The sequence below is a fragment of the Arachis duranensis genome, chromosome 5 (assembly GCF_000817695.3).
Source record: "Arachis duranensis cultivar V14167 chromosome 5, aradu.V14167.gnm2.J7QH, whole genome shotgun sequence".
NCBI classification, from domain to species: Eukaryota; Viridiplantae; Streptophyta; class Magnoliopsida; order Fabales; family Fabaceae; genus Arachis; species Arachis duranensis.
Window position 1 is genome coordinate 49,814,095 of NC_029776.3, and position 3,594 is coordinate 49,817,688.

The following is a 3,594-nucleotide window of genomic DNA, read 5'->3' on the forward strand; positions in this document are numbered from 1 at the left end:
TTTCAACCATGTAATAATTTCAGGAAGGAAATATAAATGCATGCTAAATTAATGAATAACTGGGTAAGGATCATGATAAAACCACATAATTAAACCCAATATAAACCATAAAATAATGGTTTATCAATAGCCCACGTTAGTTGCCACGTTAAGTACATTAACGTGGTAGCTAATGTAGAGGAGAAGGAGAGCTCCAACGTTAGTGGTAAAAGTGAATACCACTAACGTTCCAAAAAGGCACATTTAGCCACATTAAGAGTCACGTTAATCCAATTAACGTGAACTCTAACGTGGGAGGAGAAAGCAATCGCCAACGTTAGTTACACTCACCTTTGTCACTAACGTTGGGCTCAACCAATAGTGCCCACGTTAGTGGTCACGTTAAGACCACTAACATGAAGAGTAATGTGGAGCTAAGCATGATAGGCCAATGTTAGTGACACTCACCTTTGTCACTAACGTTGGAGATGGCAATCACCACCACGTTAATGGTCACGTTAATGCAATTAACGTGAGGCACTAACGTGGGAAGGAGGGGCGTCTGGAGCGTTAGTGACAAAGGTAAGTGTCACTAACGCTCTCGAAGCTTAGGCATGCCCACGTGAAGGGTCATGTTAGTTATACTAACGTGGGGAAAAGAGGCAAAGAGCAACGTTATTGGAAAGGGTAAATGTAAATAACATTTGCGAAGGACCAAGAGGCAACGTTAGTGGTCACGTTAGTGCCACTAATGTTGAAGTTAACGTGGTTTGGACCCGTTAGTGTAAAAGGTGATCGTCACTAACTTTCTCAAACCCACATTTTCACTTAACGTTAACGTCCTAACTAACGTTCACCCATGCCAAACTCACACTTTTTCTGCAAGCAAAGCTGAGCCCACTAAAGATTGTAACTGCTTAAACTCAAGATCAAAGGCCCATATCCAAGACTTGAAGAACTTACTAGAAGATCAAGAAGAGTAGTATATATAGGAGTAGTTTTGAACTAGAGAGGAGCTTGGCATTTTAGAGATCTACACTTTGTATATTTACTTTTCTGCATTTTCTAGTTACTTTAGAATGTATTCTTCTCTATCATCTTCCATTTCCAGAGCTATGAACAACTAAACCCCCTTTCATTGGGTTAGGGAGCTCTATTGTAATTTGATGGATCAATTATAGTTTTCATTCTTCTTCCTCTTTCTTTTCTCTTGGTTTACTAGAAAGCTTTTAATCTTAATTCAATTGGTTAGTTGTCTTGGAAAAGAAACTCTCCATAATTTGATCTCCAAATTGGGGTTTGGACGGATATAGTGATATGTAATCCACCCAACACTTTGATTTGGAAATACATGTGGTATAATCAGTGACCATACTTCATCTCTTTCCATGAGCAATTAAATCAAGGAATTGGGCAATTGTTCAAGCTTAGAGAGATTGGGTTGCCAAGGAATTGGGATCCAATCACCTAAGATTGCCAAGGATATCAATGAATGCATTGATTAAGGAAGAGATGAGAATGAACTTGATCTGGAGAATGAAACATCTCCTAATCTCAATGAATCCCCCATTTCTGATCTTACCCATTCTCTTTACTTTCTTCCATTTATTTTCATGCTCATTTCCCCAAATTCCCATTTAAGATTCTACAATTTACTTTCTGTAATTTACTTTCTCGCCATTTAATTTTCTGCAATCCTCAACTTCAATGTTAGTGGCACTAACGTGACCACTAAGATTGCCTCTTGGTCCTTCGCAAACGTTATTGGCATTCACCTTTTCCAATAACATTGCTCTTTGCCTCTTTTCCCCACGTTAGTGATCCACGTTAGTGTAACTAATGTGTCCCTTAACGTGGGTATGTCTAAGCTTCGAGAGCGTTAGTGACACTTACCTTTGTCACTAACGCTCCAAACGCCCCTCCTTCCCATGTTAGTGCCTCACGTTAATTGCATTAACGTGACCACTAACGTGGTGGTGATTGCCATCTCCAATGTTAGTGACAAAGGTGAGTGTCACTAACGTTGGCCTATCATGCTTAGCTGCACGTTACTCTTCAGGTTAGTGGTCTTAACATGACCACTAACGTGGGCACTATTGGTTGAGCCCAACGTTAGTGACAAAGGTGAGTGTCACTATTGTTGGCGATTGCTTTCTCCTCCCACATTAGAGTTCACGTTAATTAGATTAACGTGACTTTTAACATGGCTAAATGTGCTTTTTTGTAACGTTAGTGGTATTCACTTTTACCACTAACGTTGGAGCTCTCCTTTTCCTCTACCCTAGCTACCACGTTAATGTACTTAACGTGGAAACTAACGTGGGCTATGATGGCTTTGAAGGTGTTATTGGCGATCACTTTTTCCATTAACGCTACAAGCCTGTCCCCATTCTACGTTAGTGGTCACGTTAATTAGATTAACGTGGGTGCTAACGTGGTTCCTTCTTGCTTTCATTGTCCTGTAATCAAGCAATTAAAGTGCATCAAAGCTCTGTTCGAAGTCATGAGATTATGCATCATCCATTTTATCATTCAATCCCTGCCTAATTCTCATAAAATCATGTAAAGTTCACAATGTTTGCTTGAATAAAGGCGTAAGTGTATTTTTATCCAAAACTTGCTTATTTACCAAGAAAATGCATGAAACTACCCTAAAAGAATAAAGAAAAGGTAAGTGAAACTGACCAAGATGCCCTGACATCACAACACTAAACTTTAAGCTTGCTTGTCCATAAGCAAGTACTGAAATATAGGAAAGATGAATGAAAGAACAAGATGGACAATTCATTATTATAGAAGTCAAGTTCTTGGTCTTTGGGGTTTCATGCATAGCAACTTAGGTTCATTCCTGATGCCAGGGCATTTTGGCCAGTTTTATTGACCTTTTCTTTACTGTTTTTAGGTAATTTCATGCATTTTCTTAGGAAATAAGTTAGTTTTGGGTAGATATTCACTCAGACCTTGATTCAAGCATACATTGTGCATTTTACATTATTTCATGAGGATTTTGCATGATTTTAATGACAAAATTGTATATTGCATTACCCATGACTTGGACTAGAACTTTGATGCACTCTATTGCTTGATTTCAAGACCAAAGGAAGCAAGGAATGGGAGGTAACTTGCAAAGTTAAGGAGAAAAGTAATTGCCAAAAACACTCTCAAAAGCCATCAATGCCCACGTTAAAGAGTCACGTTAACTAAGTTAACGTAAACTCTAACGTGGAGAAGAGAAGTTGAGCCAACGTTAGTGACACTTAACATTGTCACTAACGTTGGCAATTGCTCACAAATGGCCACGTTAGAAGCCACGTTAACCTAGTTAACGTGGCCTCTAACGTTAAAGGGGGAAGAGAAGCCAACGTTAGTGACACTCAACATTGTCACTAACGTTGGCCTAAGGTGCAAAGAGCCACGTTAACTCCCACGTTAACTTGGTTAACGTGGGAGCTAACGTAAGAGATGGAGAGTTGTCGACAACGTTAGTGACACTCAACATTGTCACTAACGTTGGAGCAACCACATAACCCCCAAGAGCCACGTTAACTTCCACGTTAACTTGGTTAACGTGGAAGCTAACGATGAGGAATGAAGAATGAGCCAACGTTAGTGACA